The sequence below is a fragment of the Salvelinus sp. IW2-2015 genome, linkage group LG1, assembly GCF_002910315.2.
Source record: "Salvelinus sp. IW2-2015 linkage group LG1, ASM291031v2, whole genome shotgun sequence".
Lineage (NCBI taxonomy): Eukaryota > Metazoa > Chordata > Actinopteri > Salmoniformes > Salmonidae > Salvelinus > Salvelinus sp. IW2-2015.
Window position 1 is genome coordinate 37,026,114 of NC_036838.1, and position 19,448 is coordinate 37,045,561.

The following is a 19,448-nucleotide window of genomic DNA, read 5'->3' on the forward strand; positions in this document are numbered from 1 at the left end:
TACATTCTTCAAAGAGTTTTATTATGTAGAAAATAATCAATAATATCACTTAAAGGGTACATTAACATTTTCAAAACATGAAAATACCATAGAAAAATAACATTGTACAAAACCATTTTTTGTTCTTATAAGTAAAAACATATACAAAGCTTATAATCGGCCATTTCTATTAGTGCTTCACACACTCAGTGCCTTACACTTATAATACAGTATCATATTTCAAAGAAAAGAAAAACATCCCAAAGCCTATATGTTATTATGGCTAAAAAACATGATCAATGTAAACCTGTAACAGACACATTAATGGCTGAACTTCCTGATTTGGCTTCTTTTTTGGCTTGGTCATTAAGAAATGCAGCGGCCATAACTGAAGCCAAACAAGAGTTGTCTTGTAAGGTGGTATAATGTGGGTGTCTCTTGTGTGTGTGTTCGTATGTGGCAAGCGTTTGTACATTCACTCTACCAAAACAGTACACAGTTACAGTAACTCACCCTTCTAGATATCTTGAAACCAGTTCTTGTGTCTTAAAGTTGCCTAAGATAGCTAGTGCTAGCCAACTTCTTTTGCCAGTTAGCTTCTGCAGGCTGGTATGTGACCGTGGCAAAGTAGATTTTTCATATTGCACATCTTTTAATTGTCTCATTAAATGCTTTCAATATTTGTTTATGAATTTCTACAATTTATAGTTTGTATTAGGTTTTTAAGTCATTTAAATTTGGAGCTATTGATATTTAAAAAATATTGCCCCATGTATCATTTACTGATGGTCCCTATCTAGCCCCATAGAGATATCGAATGTCAAATCAAATTGACTCTGGGCATTACAACCTCCAGATTGATGACTGATGGTGGGCAGGATTGAAATAAACCCAACCCCAGGAAAACTAATACGGTACCCTTTATTCCGTGACATAAAATGTTTTCCTATCATCTCGCAAATCTCTGTTTTGAACGAGACTGACTTTATGATTTACACTTTGTTTTGACACTAGAATTAATATTTCTGACTCATATTGATGCCACATAGGCCATTTTTAAAACAAGAAGTAGCTTTTTAGTGTCAGTCGCTCTTTAAAATACAAAAATGGCACACAGAGATATGTCTTAAATATTTTTGATATTTGGATGGCTTTGGATTGGTTTCTCTCCTCTCCTGGTCCTTCATTTAATTCAATGGACGTGGAAAAGCTACAGAGGCAGCTATCCCCTTCAGGTTTGATGAAGGAGGTCCACTTCCCTACGTGCTCACAGCATTAGGCTTCAGGAACAACCTGCTCTGCCAGTAGTCTGGATTGTCAAATGAGCGATCTCCGCCACCAGGCTCCCCCATCCCTACCCCTGCACGCACTTTTACAAATGCCGCCATCCCTGTGCGCTGACCCCCCATGCCCCCCACTACACCCTCACCTTCTCCCTGCAAATTCTCATACTCCACTGGGTCCCCAGCTCCAGGGGAAGCCAGGGAATCCATGTCCTCGTACTCATCCACCTCTCCCTCTCCTCCTCTCTGCATCCTCAGCCCCTCCCTGCTTCGCAGAGCCTGCCTCAGCTTGGGCTGCCTGTTAGTGTAATGATAGTCGTCCTCTTCTACGTATTCATCGTCCTCTTCCTCCACCTCTCTTGCGCCTCTCATCCGCTGTTTGGGCGTAGCTCCAGGATGAGGGACAACTCGTGTTGGGGGATCGTCTGGTCTTTCACTGGCCTCTGGTCCAACACTTCGAATGTCCATGTACTCATATTCAACGTCACCAGAGCCCCTTTCCTCTATTTTGTCTGAATCAGAGTTGAGGGCAGGGAATTCATAGTCCTGGTTGGTTTGGCCTCCCCTGTTCTCCCCAGCTGATGTCCTGTGCCCCGTGCACTCTGTATACTCTGTGTCCAGGGATGGCAGAGAAGATCGTTGCCTCTTGTTCATCTTCAACCACTGGCCATCTTTGGAGTGGCCAGGCTGCTGCCTGGGGGAGAGAGACATCATGAACGCCTGTTTGTTCATGTACTCATATTCTTCACAGGCACTGTCATTGTCCTCCGAGGGTCCTGACGGGTATGAGGGAACCTTGGAAGTCCTCCCGTGAGGAAGGGTGACCCGTGAGCTAGACAGTAGCGTATCTGTGGAGAACAGTGACAAGGGAAAGAGGAATGAGTAAGGTGATCCAGAGATCTGAAATGATCTGAGTAATTAACACTGACACTTTGAGTTATAACAATGACCATGCACCCATCCACAAACAAAAACATGTGACTCTATTTATATAGCTTAAAGAAAATATAAAAATGCAATATGTTCAATAGTCAGAAACACAAAGATATATGTTCCTATGCATATTGTGTGTGTATGTTTGTTTTCGTGATCTATCTATGGTATCACCTCTCTCTGGACTGTCACCCAGTCCGGGGAGCACGTATCCGTTTTGGTCCTCCTCCCCCTCTGTGTCAGGGGAGGGGGTCTCAGACAGCACCCCTGACATGCTGTCCCTCTGGGACATGTAGGCACTGTCCTCCCGATGCCACTTCCTCTGCAGGCTGCCAGCCAAGTCCTCGCTCATCTCCAGCTCCACCAACGTGCCCCGCCCCTCTGAGCTCTCTGACACAGTGCGGGCGGAGTTGAGGCGAGAGCGAGATGCTGGCGGCCACACCATCTATATAGAGGTACAGGGGGTATAATGTCAAATGAGTGATCAATCCTTTAGGTTTGATATAGGCTGGAAGACTTTCAATAATACATGTGTTAGCATGTAAACGTTTTCAGTAGGTTTTCATGTATCTTTGTCATCTCTAGTGACTGACCTGAGAGTTATCCAGTCCTGGGTTCATGGGCAGGTATCCAGCCTGACTGCTGTGAACACCCTGAGGGGAATACAGGAATGGGACAGGACGGGATGGGAGTTAGAAAAACAACTAGTTGAACAAAAGGTTGTTTCGATCTGCCCATGTTATACATTGACGACGTGACCTGACCAGGACTATAGGCTATAACTTGGATTTTCCTGGTCAGGTCACATGGTCCGGAAAAACTCCTGGCCCCATACAGTTTAAAATGTATGCATCGGATATGCATCGGGAGAGATGCCTTATATGAGCCCTCACCCTGTGGCTTTCCATTCGTGAGAGTCGAGAAAGACTCCTGGCCTGTGACAGATAGAGAGGAGGTGTGGCCATGCCGTCCCCTAGCCTCTCCTCATCCTGGTCCTCCAGCCCCGCCTCCATGTGATCCAGTTCTGTAACTCGGTGGTGAGACTCGTCTGAGGGAGAGTCCGACGGGCTGCAGTCCCCCTGGTGAACAGAGGAAGATAAAGAAATAAACTTCAATCATCATCATCACTAACAACATCATTATTATTATCCTCATGAGCTGACATTTGGTGTGGATGAACAAGAGTGTGACTCAGGCAAACAGCACAGTCTTGGGACTGTATTGATTGGCATTTGGGAGTGGACTCCAAAAAACACATTCTTAGCAAACATTGATTTATATGGCTATCTCCCAGGTGTGGCATTCTGTCTTACCTTGATCACAAGGTACCGAGGCGGGTCCCTGGCCATTCTGGTAAACTCATTGGCCAGTTCCTTGAAGGTGGGACGGACATTCTCGTCAATCATCCAGCCTGTAAATGATGATCATGCCATGTGAGTCCCATTTGAAAATGGTGTCAGTTGTTTGAACATTCTTTATATACTACACTTTCATAGCAAATCAAATGATTTCAATGCAATGTACTCTAACACATTTCACACAGATCTGATAGGAATTGAGGGTGAAGGAGAGAGGGTGGGCACTCACACTTGACCATGACCATGTAAACATCTATGGTACAGATGTGTGGCTGGGAGAGACGCTCGCCCTTCTCCAGCAGGTCAGGCACTTCCTGTGGACGCATCGTTGAGTAGGGCTCCGCCCCGTATGACATCATCTCCCACACGGTCACTCCTGCAAGATGGAGTAATATAATTGACATTCTAAAATCCTGGTAACTCAACATACACATAAGTACTTTCAAGTTACCGTTGATATAAAAGTCTATAAAAGCACACGAAACATACACACACACACAGTGACTCACCATAGCTCCAGACATCACTTTGATGTGTGTATCTGCGGAACAAGATGCTCTCCAGAGCCATCCATTTGATAGGCGTCTGTGGTGAGAGAGACAAGACAGGGAACTATGTCACCATGAGTTGCACCCAGTTCAAAGCCTGTGGCCACTGGGAAAAACACCTATTAGTTAGTGTTCATGGCAACAATAGAAAACATGTAGAGAAACAGGCCATGTATGTAGTCAACATCTCACCTAACAGAAAATACACAGGTCATGTATCTAGTCAACATCTCACCTAACAGAAAATACACAGGCCATGTATCTAGTCAACATCTCACCTAACAGAAAATACAACAGGCCCATGGTTATGTAGTCAACATCTTCACCTAACAGAATAAAATACACAGGCCATGTAATGTAGTCAACATACTCACCTAACAGAAAAATACACAGGCCATTATGCATAGTCAACATTTTTCACCTAACAGAAAATACAACAGGCCATCAGTATTAGTCAACATCTCAGCCTAACAGAAAATACACAGCCATGTATTCGTAGTCAACATCTCACCTAACAGAAAATACACAGGCCATGTATCTAGTCAACAATCTCACCTAAACAGAAAATACACAGGCCATGTATCTAGTACAACATCGCTCCCTCAACAGAATACACAGGCCATGTATCTAGTTCAACATCTCACTACAGAAAATACCACAGGGCATGTATGTAGTCAACATGCTCACCTAACAGAAATACACAGGCATGGTATCTAGTCAACATTCTCACCTACAGAAAATACACAGGCCATTAATTTAGTCATAACATCTCACCTAACAGAAAATAACAGCAGGCCATGTATTTAGTCAACATCTCACCTACAGAAAATAACCACAGCCATGTTCTATGTAGTCAACATCTCAACCTAACAGAGAAATACACAGGCCAATGTATGTAGTCAAACAATAACTCACCTAACAAGAAACATACACAGGCCATGTCACTGTAGTCCAACATCTCTCACCTAAGCAGAAAACACACAGGCATGTATTAGTCAACATCTTCACCTAACAGAAAATACACAGGCCATGTATGTAGTCAACCATTCTCACTAACAGAAAATACACAGGCCATGTATGTAGTCAACATCTCACCTAACAGAAAATACACAGGCCATGTATGTAGTCAACACTCACCTACAGAAAAGATTCAACAGATGGTGCACAGATGTTTTCCAGAAGAAGATAAATAGTAGGCTGAACATTGTCCAATGACAATTATCGGCCATGGGACCTAACCAGAAGCCAACACACCCTTGACCTCATTGTTAGAAGTACTTACTTGTCGTCAGGGTTATAGTAGGTCTGCGATGCCATAGCCTCTCAGAGATCTGGACCATGTAGTCACTTTTCAAGAGAAATTCCTGGCTGCCAGGTTTCTGTGGACCATCCTGTGTTCCGCAAATAGTACATACCCTACGTGGGAGAAGGACACACACCTCGCGTCACAGTAACAATAACATGCACGCATACACAACACACACACACACACACACACACACCACACACACACACACACACACACACACACACACACACACACACACACACACACACACACACACACACACACGGTATCTCACCTTGGCAATCTGCACACACCAGTTGAGCAGCCTCTGTGGGTCCAGGCTATCCCTGTAGTGCCTGATGTGCTCCAGTAAGGACCCCTGAGTGCTGAGCTGGGTGACCAGCTGGAGACTGGCACCTGGACAGACGCCTAAGAGCCTGACTATGTACTGGTGGTCCAAGCTACCCATCGCCAACATGTGCTGCAGGGGTTATTAGAAAAATCTGCATTAGTAAACAGAGTCAAGATAAGTGTTATCAGGTCAGTTATGATTTGAAGGGGAAGATGTTCTTGAGAATGGGTATGTGAGATATACACTACCGTTCAAAAGTTTGGGGTCACTTAGAAATGTCCTTCTTCTTGTCCATTAAAATAACATCAAATTGATCAGAAATACAGTGTAGACATTGTTAATGTTGTAAATGACTATTGTAGCTGGAAACGGCAGATTTTTAATGGAATATCTACATAGGCGTACAGAGGCCCATTATCAGCAAACATCACTCCTGTGTTCCAATGGTACGTTGTGTTAGCTAATCCAAGTTTATCATTTTAAAAGGCTAATTGATAATTAGAAAACCCTTTTGCAATTATGTTATCACAGCTGAAATCTGTTGTCCTGATTAAAGAAGAAATAAAACTGGCCTTCTTTAGTCTAGTTGAGTATCTGGTGCATCAGCATTTGTGGGTTCGATTACAGGCTCAAAAAGGCAAGAAACAAAGAACTTGCTTCTGAAACTCGTCAGTCTATTCTTGTTCTGAGAAATTATGGCTATTCCATGCGAGAAATTGGCAAGAAACTGAAGATCTCGTACAATGCTGTGTACTACTCCCTTCACAGAACAGTGCAAACTGCCTCTAACCAGAATAGAAAGAGGAGTGGGAGGACCCGGTGCACAACTGAGCAAGAGGACAAGTACATTAGAGTGTCTAGTTTGAGAAACAGATGCCTCACAAGTCCTCAACTGGCAGCTTCATTAAATAGTACCCGCAAAACACCAGKCTCAAYRTCAACAGTGAAGTGGCGACTCCGGGATGCTGGTCTTCTAGGCAGAGTTGCAAAGAAAAAGGCATATCTCAGACTGGCCAATAAAAATAAAAGATTAAGATGGGCAAAAGAACACAGACACTGGACAGAGGAACTCTGCCTAGAAGGATAAACTTGGATTAGCTAACACAACGTGCCATTGGAACACAGGAGTGATGTTTGCTGATAATGGGCCTCTGTACGCCTATGTAGATATTCCATAAAAAAATCTGCCGTTTTCATCTACAATAGTCATTTACAACATTAACAATGTCTACACTGTATTTCTGATCAATTTGATGTTATTTTAATGACAAAAAATTAGCTTTTCTTTCAAAAACAAGGACATTTCTAAGTGACCCCAAACTTTTGAACGGTAGTGTATATATATTTTCTTACGTCTGTGATCTCATGGAAGGTCTGCCGCCCCGTTCGATCATGAATAGTCTTTATGGCCACGGGGATCTTTACTGAGTCTCCCTCAGGAATCCAAATGCCCTGAGAAAGGTTGAGGAAAAGACAGGGGGAGAGGGGTTACCTCACAATGAAACAAAGACAAGTAAGGTAAGAAGCACAATTTGGTAAATGGTAGAAAGGTGCATAGTGATGATGAAAATAGGGGTTTAAGAGGGCGACGGTTGATGTTGTAAGCACCTTGTGGATGGAGCCAAACACCCCGGTGCCCAGCAGCTTGATCTTACGGAGCTCTCGGACCTTCAGGATCCTCGCATGAACTTTGACCCCCTTCTCACCAGGGTCCAAGGGCTCTAAACTCTACAGACAAACACAAATGCACACAGTTAATATCAGGACATATCAAGACAATAACACACACAAACAGTGCTTTTAAAAAATCCTTATTTTCTCTCTCTCTCTCTCTCTCTCTCTCTCTCTCTCTCTCTCTCTCTCTCTTCTCTCTCTCTCTCTCTCTCTCTCTCTCTCTCTCTCTCTCTCATCCTCATCTCCTCACTCACTCACTCACTCACTCACTCACTCACTCTCATCACTCACTCACTCACTACTCACTCACTCACTACACACTCTCTCCCCTCCCCTTCCCACCTCTCCACTCGCCAGGTATCTCCTCATGGCTCTYTTGCGCCGGATGGCAAGACCTCGGCGGTATAGAACACTCATCACAAAGATAGAGATGCCCACTATCACCACTGCCAAAACTCCCAGAACAATGCCTATAATGGGTTGGCTGGAAAAAGACACAGGAAGAGGTATTAGCCAATCAGCAGCTGATATACAGTGCATTCGGAAAGTATTTAGACCCCTTGACTTTTTCCACATTTTGCTATGTTAAAGACTTATTCTAGAGAGTATTTTAAAAAATCGAATCAATGTACGCCATAATGACAAAGCGATAACAATTTTTGATGAAATGTTGGCAAATTCAATTGATTGGACATGATTTGGAAAGGCACCCACCTGTCTATATAAGTTCCCACAGTTGACAGTGCATGTCAGAGCAAAAACCAAGACATGAGGTTGAAGGAATTGTCTGTAGAGCTCCGAGACAGGATTGTGTCGAGGCACAGATATGGGGAAGGGTACCAAACATTTCGGCAGCATTGAAGGTCCCCAAGAACACAGTGGCCTCCATCATTCTTAAATGGAAGAAGTTTGGAACCACCAAGACTCTTCCTAGAGCTGGCCCCCCGGCCAAACTGAGCAATCAGGGGAGAAGGGCCTTGGTCAGGAAGATGACCAAGAACACGACGGTCATTCTGACAGAGCTCCAGAGTTCCTCTGTTTAGATGGGAGAACCTTCCAGAAGGAGAACCATCTCTGCAGAACTCCACCAATCAGGCCTTTATAGTAGTGGCCARACGGAAGCCACTCCTCAGTAAAAGGACTCTCGGAACATGAGAAACAAGATTCTCTGGTCTGATGAAACCAAGATCAAACTCTTTGGCTTGAATGCCAAGCGTTACGTCTGGAGGAAACCTGGCACCATCCCTACGGTGATGAATGGTGGTGGCAGCATCATGCTGTGGGGATGTTTTTCAGTGGCAGAGACTGGGAGACTAATCAGGATCAAGGGAAAGATGAACAGAGCAAAGTAGAGAGAGACCTCCTTGAGAAAAACCTGCTCCAGAGCACTCAGGATCTCAGACTGGGACGAAGGTTCACCTTCCAACAGGACAACAACACTAAGCACACAGCCAAGATAATGCAGGAGTGGCTTCGGGACAAGTCTCTGAATGTCTTTGAGTGGCTCAGCAAGAGCCTGGACTTGAACCTTATCAAACATCTCTGGAGAGACCTTAAAGTAGCTGTGCAGCAACGCTCTCCATCCAACCTGACAGAGCTTGAGAGGATTTGCAGAGACGAATGGGAGAAACTCCCCAAATACAGGTGTGCCAAGCTTGTAGCGTCATACCCAAGAAGACTCGAGGATGTAATTGCTGCCAAAGATGCTTCGACAAAGCACTGTGTAAAGGGTCTGAATACTTACAGTACCAGTCAGAAGTTTGGATACACTTACTCATTCAAGGGTTTTTCTTTATTTTTACTATTTTCTACATTGGAGAATAATAGTAAAGCCATCAACACTTGGCATTCTCTCAACCAGCTTCATGAGGTAGTCACCTGGAATGCATTTCAATTAACAGGTGTGCCTTGTTTAAAGTTAATTTGTGGAATTTATTTCCTTCTTAATGAGTTTGATCCAATCAGTTGTGTTGTGACAAGGTAGGGATGGTATACAGAAGATAGTCTTATTTTTTGTAAAAGACCAAGTCCATATTATGGCAAGAACAGCTCAAATAAGCAAAGACAAATGACAGTCCATCATTACTTTAAGATTTGTAGGTCAGTCAATTTGGAAAATGTCCATAACTTTTAAAGTTTCTTCAAGTGCAGTCGCAAAAACCATCACGCCCTATGATGAAACTGTCTCTTACAAGGATTACCACAGGAAAGGAAGACCCAGAGTTACCTCCGCTGCAGAGGATAAGTTCATTACAGTTACCAGCCTCAGAAATTGCAGCCCAAATAAATGCTTCACAGAGTTCAAGTGACAGACACATCTCAACATCAACTGCTCAGAGGAGACTGTGTGAATGAGTTCTTCAAGGTCAAATTTTTGTAAATAAAATACTACTAAAGGACACCTATAGGAAGAAGAGACTTGCTTGGGCCAAGATTCACGAGCAATGGACATTAGACCGGTGGAAATCTGTCCTTTGGTCTGATGAGTCCAAATTTGGGATATTTGGTTCCAACTGCTGTGTCTTTGTGAGATGCAGAGTAGGTGAACGGATGATCTCCGCATGTGCGGTTCCCACTGTGAAGCATGGAGGAGGAGGTGTGATGGTGTGGGGGTGCTTTGCAAGTGACATTGTCAGTGATTTATTTAGAATTCAAGGTACACTTAACCAGCATGGCTATCACAGTATTCTGCAGCGATACACCACCCATCCAGTTTACGCTTAGTGGGACTATCATTTGTTTTTCAACAGGACAATGACAAAACACACCTCCAGGCTGTGTAAGGGCTATTTGACCAAGAAGGAGAGTGATTGAGTGCTGCGTCACATGATCTGGCCTCCACATGTCTTCACTATTATTCTAAAATGTAGAAAATAGTTCAAATAAAGAAAAACCCTTGAATGAGCAGGTGTGTCCACATTTTTGACTGGTACTGTATGTAAATGTGATATTTCAGTTTTTGCTTTGTCATTATAGGTTATAGTGTTAGATTGATGAGGGGGGAAAACTATTTGATCAATTTTAGATCAAGGCTGTAACGTAACAAAATGTGGAAAAAGTCAAGGGGTCTGAATATTTTCCGAATGCACCGTACAATAATGACGATTGCTGTGTTCTAGACTAGAGAACACAGAACACACTTTAATTGTCATTACATTGAGGAGATATCAGGTTGTCAGTCACATGTGGAGAAAAGACAGAGGCTCCACTCACCTAGTGGTTAATCTGGATGAGTCCAAACAGTCCCCAATGCCTGGCCCTGAGCAACTGAAAACACAGAACAGAGAGATATTTAACACGCACGCAACGCACGCACACACACACACACCCCTCCCCCATTCTCTGACTCGTTTCTCACCCCTGGGTGCAGTTGAGGTGGCAGTGCTCACAGCGTCTCTGCTGGTTGGGGTATTTAAAGATGAGACCCTTCTCCCCCATCACTCCCTCAGGGCATGAAGACACACAGTGGGGACCGTCCCTCAGACTGGCACACACCACACACTTATTAGCTCCCTGCAGAGAGAGGGAGAGAGAGGACAATTTCCATCTAACTGTGGTCCAGAATATCATCCACAAGGTGGCAGAAAAACACTACATTTCAGATAGTCCTGACAATTTTGAGAGACACTTTTCAACTGATCACTCTGAGCTTATGTCTTTTTATGATGCATTGAGAGATATGGTCAGAGGTGTGCATACCGGTCCTGTGCAGGTGAGCTGTCCCTCCTGGACCTCACACTCTGAGTGACAGGGCATACACTCGCCCTTTGGACCTGCAAACTCACGCCCCTCCCTGGAGAAAAACATAGAGATTGAGATTGAAAAAGAGGTTGAACACATAGTCACACACACACATTGAGACATACTGACAAATCTACATTATAATAAAGATACATTGTTTTGACTGACTACTGACCCAGTGAGAAATCTGCACTGATGGACACAGGTTCCTCCTCGGTTGAAGTTCTTACAGGACATACACTGGTCCGGACCAGGACCCCAACACCCCTCCAACGAACACAGTGGGTCACACATGTGCCCCTCCTCAACTACACACACACACAAACAGAAACATATGCAAAAAACTATTAGTACTTTACTAGTTTACCCGCCATATTCACTCAATGATTTTGAGATTTCACTCAGTCTCTCTCCTCAGTCCCCCTGTCTCACCACAYTGGCTCTGGAGACGATTCTCCTTGACGTCAATGTTCTTCTGGCGGCGCTGTGGGCGGGAGCTGCTGCTGAAGAGGCGTGTCCAGTTGACGGTGTGGTGGTAGCACAGCTTCTTGTTTCCTGTGATGTAGACGCCGCCGTCGTTGATCCTCCGCAGCGAGCGCAGCCCCAGAGATGTCAGGGACGGGATGCGCATCACCAGCAGGGAGTAACCCCTGAACAAGAGGGAGGAGGGAATAACGCAGGAGGAGGAAGATGGGCAGGGCAGAGGGGTAGAGAGGCAGTGAGATGACAGGAAGGGAGAGTGGGTCAAAGGTGAGGGAGCAGAGAGAGGAGAACCATCAGGGTGGAGGGAATGGAGGATACTTCAGACAAAATATGTACAAATGTATACTGGTGCTGGGAACATCAAGTCAGGACAGATAAAAAAATGAATTGCGCAATCGGCATTGCTGCTCCCAAACACTAATTGTCTACATGCAGACAGAAAATATGTATGTTGCTATGTAGGGAATGCATATGTCATTGTCTTTGAGATTAGTTTCATCAATAACACCTATTCACCCAGTGACTCCCAGTACCCAACTCTTCACTTATACGTAGACGTGTCTATGGTCATATGGTATGATCAAGTTCAAAATACAATCATGAGGATAGTGGTTACCTTATACCTCAACACAAATCCCTCACCCACCACCACCACCAACTGAGACACTTCCCATACAATTCAAGACACAACACATAACCAATTCTGAGTAAAATGTTGCTTAGCATAGTCACAGGTGATAAGGAGGAAATTGTGTAAGTATGATGTCATATCAGGAAGATTAGTATAACAGCTGTCACAAACACTACTGTACCTTTTAGAGCGCCCTCTGATGGGACAAACAAGACAGAGAGAGAGACAGAAGAGACAGAGAGACAGAGAGAGGAAAACAGAAGAGACAGAGAGACAGAAGAGACAGAGAGACAGAAGAGACAGAGAGAGAGGAGAACAGAGTAGAGAATGAGAAAAGGGATGAAAGAGGATGAGAGAAAGTGGTGACAAGACACACAAGACACAACAGGTCTACAATGCAGTTGAACACAGATGGAGATGGTGATGGGTTCAGTGTACACATACTGTAGAATGTGAACAAGATATTTCTTCTTTCCTTARTGCAGAGAGACAGAGACACAAGTATAATGTCAGACAGTGAGGGAGACAGACAGACAGATCGTCACCTGTAAAGAGTTCTTCCTTGTATGGTTGTCAAGTTGGAGAACACTGACAGGTCTGTCAGAGTTTCCGGCCATGACTGGATACTCAGAATGTCTGGCAACCGGAGAAGGTGTGTTACAAACAAAGAAGGTGTGTTACAGAACACCATACAAACACACCACTAAACTGACACTTGCACTTGAAACTTCAACACACACACACATTCATACACACACATACTTGTGATCTCTCGCACAGTTCTGAAKATCTTCAGTTTCTCTGGGTCCAAAGCTGTGATGTTGTTGTAGGGATCACTGTGTATAGAAGATCAACCAACAGAGAAGTAGTGAGGACCAACGAAAAGGGAACAAGTTGACATTACTGTGTCATTTTGAATATACAGATGTAGGATCTTCATTTGAGCCAGTTTGCTACAGCAGGAAAACGAGCCTGCAGAAACAGGACTTGTGAATTATTATCTGGATTATAATTAATGGAATTTTTTTGTAGGGGATGATACATTTTTCATTAGGGCAAATCAAGTCTGACATTTTAAAGTGGAAATTAGAAACCTTAGAAGCCTTTTTTAACCTTGAATAGACTACAAGTTTGCATTTCGTACTGTGCAGGAAAATTCTCAGCAACAAATCTTAATCAAATTAAGATCCTGCATCTGTACATTGAGTGTATAAAACATTAGGAACACCTGCTCTTTATGAAATAGACTGACCAGGTGAATTCCCTTCAATCAGTGTAGATTAAGGGAGGAGACAGGTTAAAGATGGATTTTAAAGCCTTGAGACACTTAAGACATGGATGGTGTGTGTGCCATTCAGAGGGTGAATCGGCAAAACAAAATATTGAAGTGCCTTTGAATGGGTTATGGTAGTAGGTGCCAGGCGCACCGGTTTGAGTGTGTCAAGAACCTCAATGCTGGTGCTAGCTGTGCCACTAGAGATTCTGGGTTTGAGTCCAGGTTCTGTCGCAGCCGGCCGCGACCGGGATACCCATTGGGCAGTGCACAATTGGCCCAGCGTCATCCMAGTTATGGGAGGGTTTGGCTGGCAGGGTTGTCCTTGTCCCATCGAGCACTAGCGACTCCAGCGGCGGACCAATGTTCCTCCGGCACATTGGTGCGGCTGGCTTCCGGGTTAAGTGGGCATTGGTTGGGTTGTGCTTCTGAGGACGCACGACTCTCGACCTTCGCCTTTCCTGTACGGGAGTTGCAGCGATGAGACAAGACTGTAACTACCAATTGGATACCACGAAATTAGGGAGAAAAAGGGGTAAAAGTAACAACAAAAAAACAACAACAAATAAATTTATTTWAAAAAAGAACTGCAACGCTGCTGGGTTTTTCACGCCCAACAGTTTCCCATGTCAGTTTCCCATGTCAGTTTCCCATATCAAGAATGGTCCACCACTCAAAGAACATCCAGCCAACTTGATACAACTGTGGGAAGCATTGGAGTCAACATGCATCCCTGTGGAACACCTTCGACCCCTTATAGAATCCATGTTTCGACGAATTGAGGCTGTTCTGAAGGGAAAGGGGGGTGCAACTCAATATTAGGAAGGTGTCGATTTTTGAAGGTATTTAAAAATTTAAAAAATTGATAGAGGTGAAAGGTAGGGGAGAGAGTGCTGAAAGCATATTGGGCCAGATTGGAAACTATACTGGCAGCGGTACATTGTACATGTGCTCCAGCTGCAGTGTCTTAGATCATTAAACCACCTCAGGTCATGCCATTTTGATAGGACATTGCAACTGTCACTCACCCTTTGATCCCGGTGACCAGAAAGTGCAGGCTGCCCTGGATCTTGGTGCAGTTGATGAAACTGTCAATGTTCTGAGAGTCCACTGTCTGTCTGGAGGCTGTGCCTGTTCCTCGACAAGCTAAAGAGGAGAGGAGAGGAGAGGAGAGGAAATAATTAATAAAGCTCAAGTTTCACTACATGAGTGAAAAGGACAGGTTGCGGGAGTAGAGGACACTACAGATCTATGATATTTGATGGGTGTATGTGTGGACACTGGACAGGCAGGTACCTTTGGGACAGAGGCCTCCACAGGGCTCACACCTCTTCACTCCTTTCTTCTCCACCTCCGTCTTATAAGGGGGGCAGCTGCTCACACACGAGCTCCCGTCCACCACAAAATTAGCTGTGGAGGAATGAGAGACAGAGAAAGAGTGGAGCAGAGGGACAGACAAATCATTAGAATCCATAGGAAAATACACAGGGAGATTGGACCATGCTAGAAATTGATAGATTGAATGTCGTCATGATGGTCATGATTAGGACCAGGAGTTGACCGGTGAGGTGTAGTGGATAGAGCATGCTGTGTGTGGACTCACTGGGGCACTGGGCCACGCAGATGGAGCCGTACTGGTACTTGGCGCTGGGGTTGGGCTCCAGTTTGAAGGTGTGCTTGTTGTAGATGAGGGTCTGGGGACACTGCGGCACACAGGAGCCTGAGTTGTTGAAGTTGCGGCAGGCCTGGATAGAGAAAATACAGTTATGCATTGCTTAGTAGTATAGGTTTAACCTATTCATTTCTATTCAATGACTATCAAAACTTCTGGTAACACTTCTTTGCAGTATGCTTGTGTGTATAGAAAACTCACAAAGCAGTCTGTGTCCAGGGGTCCGGTGCAGCCTCCTGCACACTCCATATGACAGCACTCACTGGGACTCCTCCCAAAGCAGCGGCCATTACACTGAGGGGCACACACTGTCTTCGTCACTGAGGGGGAGAGAGAGAGACAGAGAGAGAGAGAACACTTTGAGCCAAGCGATCTGACTGAGCTGGGTTGTATGCGACAGAGGGGTTATCTAGTGTTGCAAGACAATGAGAAGGAGGTGACTAACAGATCTGGCAGGTGTCATTCCTGGACCCCCAACATGGACCTGCGCATGCCTCATCACATGGCTCTGAAAAACAACATGTCAGAAATGTTAGAAAACGTAGAAGCTACATTATACAAGAACACAGATCCTAACCATATAACATAAAAGTTATCCGTACTGTAGCAGTCCCACCACTAATCTGAATACATAAACATGACAATTGACTTCTGCGAGTCCTACCATGTACCTCCCACTGTACGGCTGAGCTGGGTTGTACTCACGTTCAGGCCCGTTCTCGTTGATGATGACCTCAGAGGCTCCATCCTTCACTATGTCCAGCCAGTTCACCTGAGGGGTGTAGCTCAGGAACTTATTCTGAATGATCTGCACCCCTCCCTCCAGGATCTCTGTGGAACACACACACACACACACAAAAAGGAGGACAAACACTTAGTTTACTGTTTCTAGTCAAGATAATTGCCATAACAGGCCAGAACCCATTGGTGAGTAACCACATCAAAACTGACACAAGTCTGTATTTCTCTCTCACCCTATAGTGCCGTCTCTCACCTCTCATGTTACACTGACTGTTGGGTACATAGTAAAGGGCATTTCAACAGGGACTTCCAATAAAGACATCTACTCATATTGTACCTGACATAAACAATAACATGCACGCACGCAGACACACACACACACACACACACACACACACACACACACACACACACACACACACACACAGCACACACACACACACACACACACACACACACACACACACACACACACACACACACACAAAGGAAGACGCACAATTAGTTTAACAGGCCAGAACACGTTGGTGAGTAACCAAATCAAAACGGGCACAAATTTGTATTTCTCTCTCCACAGTGCCTCCTATCATCTCTCATGCTACAGTTGGGAATAGAAATTTGAATTTCATTGTACTTCCTGGATTGACTGGAATTGACCCCAATCCTGCTACTGAAGTTCGTATGGTAGTTGGCATGTGGACCATGATAACCATGTTGCTGTTCATGATGATGATGTGTATCACTTAAAGACTTATCTTCATCACAATACATTTTTGTGTGTGTGTGTGTGTGTGTGTACCTGTGAGGTGTGTGTGTGTACCTGTGAGGTGTGTGTGTGTACCTGTGAGGTGTGTGAGGCCCAGCTCCTTCAGTCCGTGTTGGCCGTCCTTTTGGTAGTTGACGAGGACAGCCAGAGCAAAGCGCTCCTCGAACAGAGTGGTGCCTCTGATGATACGGAGCTGGTCCAGCGGCAACCGACTGAACTGGTTAATGGCTATGAGGATGTAGCCTGTCACTTCTCTGATAGACTACAGGGGAGGAGAGAGGTCAGGGAAGAGGGAAAGAGTCAACAAAAAAGTTTTATTCCAAAGTGCAGTAAACTCCCACTGACATCCGTTCTTCTTGCTAACGTGCAATCATTGGAAAATAAAATTGATGACCTACGATTAAGATTATCCTACCAACAGGACATTAAAAACGGTAACATCTTATGTTTCACCGAGACATTGCTGAATGACGATACGGACAATATAGAGGAAGCGGGATTTCCCATACACCGGCATTACAGAGACGCTTCCTCTGGTAAGACGAGGGGTGGAAGTGTGTGTCTATTTGTCAATAACAGCTGGTGCGCGATGTCTAATATTAAAGAAGTCTCGAGGTATTGCTCGCCTGAGGTAGAGTATCTTATGAAAAGCTGAAGACCACACTATCCACCAAGAGAGTTCTCATCTATATTATTCGTAGCAATCTATTTACCACCACAGAACGAAGCTGGCACTAAGACCGCTCTCAACCAACTCTATAAGGCCATAAACAAAGAAGAAAATGCTCACCCAGAAGCGGCACTCCTAGTGGCCGGGGACTTTAATGCAGGCAAACTTAAATCAGTTTTACCAAATTCTAACCAGCATGTCACATGTGGAACCAGAGAAAAACAAATCCTAGATCACCTTTACTCCACACACAGAGATCCATACAAAGCTATCCTCCGCCCTCCATTTGGCAAATCTGACCATAATTCTATCCTTCGGATTCCTGCTTACAAGCAAAAACTAGAGCAGGAAGTACCAGTGACTCGCTCAATACGCAAGTGGTCAGATGACGCGGATGCTACACTACATGTCTGTTTTACTAGCACAGACTGGAATATGTTCCGGGATTCATCCAATGGCATTGAGGAGTACACCACCTCAGTTATCGGCTTCATCAATAAGTGCATCGACGACGTCGTCTCCACAGTGACTGTATGTACATATCCCAACCAGAATCCATGGATTACAGGCAACATCCGCATCGAGCTAAAGGCTAGAGCTGCCGCTTTCAAGGAGCGGGAGACTAATCCGGACGCTTATAAGAAATCCCATTATGCCCTCAGATGAACCATCAAACAAGCAAAGCGTCAATACAGAATTAAGATTGAATCCTACTACACCGGCTCTGACGCTCGTCGGATGTGGCAGGGCTTGAAAACTAATACGGACTACAAAGGGAAACCCAGACGCAAGCTGCCCAGTGGCGCGAGCCTACCAGACGAGCGAAATGTATTTTATGCTTGCTTCAAGGCAAGCAACACCGAAGCATGCACGAGAGCACCAGCTGTTCTGGATGACTGTGTGATAACACTCTCGGTAGCCGATGTGAACAAAACCTTTAAACAGGTCAACATTCACAAAGTCGCTGGGCCAGACAGATTACCAGGACSTGTAGTCAAAGCATGCGCGGACCAATTGTCAAGTGTCTTCACTGACATTTTCAACCTCTCCCTGACCGAGTCTGTAATACCTACATGTTTCAAGCAGACCACCATAGTCCCTGAGCCAAAGAAAGTGAAGGTAAACTGCCTAAATGATTACCGCTCTGTGGCACTCACGTCGGTAGCCATGAAGTGCTTTGAAAGGCTGGTCATGGCTCACATCAACAGCATCCTCCCAGACACCCTAGATACACTCCAATTCGCATACCGCCCCAACAGATCCATAGATGACGCAATCTCATTCGCACTCCACACTGCCCTTTCCCACCTGGACAAAAGGAACACCTATGTGAGAATGCTGTTCATTGGCTACAGCTCATCGTTCAACACCATAGTGCCAACGAAGCTCATCACTAAGCTAAGGACTCTGGGACTAAACACCTCCCTCTGCAACTGGATCCTGGACTTCCTGATGGGCCGCTCCCAGGTGGTAAGAGTAGGCAACAACACGTCTGCCACACYAATCCTTAACACTGGGKCCCCTCAGGGGTGTGTACTTAGTCCCCTCCTGTATTCCCTGTTCACCCACGACTGCGTGGTCAAACACGACTCCAACACATCATTAAGTTTGCTGACGACACAACAGTGGTAGGCCTGATCACTGACAACGATGAGACAGCCTATAGGGAGGAGGTCAGAGAACCGGCAGTGTGGTGCCTCTCCCTCAGTGTGAGCAAGACAAAGGAGCTGATCGTGGACTACAGGAAAAGGCAGGCCGAACAGGCCCCCATTAACATCGACCGGGCTGTAGTGGAGCGGGTTGAGAGTTTCAAGTTCCTTGGTGTCCACATCACCAACAAACTATCATGGTCCAACATACCAAGACAGTCGTGAAGAGGGCACGACAAAACCTTTTCCCCCTTAGGAGACTGAAACGATTTGGCATGGGTCCCCAGATCCTCAAAAGGTTCTACAGCTGCACCATCGAGAGCATCCTGACYGGTTGCATTACCGCCTGGTATGGMAACTGCTCGGCATCTGACCGTAAGGCGCTACAGAGGGTAGTGCGATTGGCC

The 19,448-nt window shown here is 45.1% G+C and overlaps 1 pseudogene; it reads right to left on the reverse strand.

The window, feature by feature from the left end:
* The window catches only part of LOC111966704 (receptor tyrosine-protein kinase erbB-3-like), a 33,525-nt pseudogene continuing 14,077 nt past the window's right edge, over window positions 1–19,448 (reverse strand).